The following is a 220-nucleotide window of genomic DNA, read 5'->3' as shown; positions in this document are numbered from 1 at the left end:
GAAATGGACTGTTGTGAAAATATATGCGTAAATCCCGGAGAGTTATATCGCGTTTTTTTTTTCTCGTTGATTAACAGTCAAAATAAAAGATGGCAAAAAATAACTAATTTATATTCTTTGAATCAAAATTATTGACAATCGATAGCTTTGCCTTTGATGATTGGAGTGAAATGAATTTGAATAATAGCAGAAACATCAGACCTGTCTCAAAGTCTTGAAC

Source organism: Penaeus monodon, chromosome 15 (genome assembly GCF_015228065.2).
Source record: "Penaeus monodon isolate SGIC_2016 chromosome 15, NSTDA_Pmon_1, whole genome shotgun sequence".
Lineage (NCBI taxonomy): Eukaryota > Metazoa > Arthropoda > Malacostraca > Decapoda > Penaeidae > Penaeus > Penaeus monodon.
The sequence above is the reverse complement of the archived record's forward strand: the minus strand, read 5'-3'. Positions refer to the sequence as shown.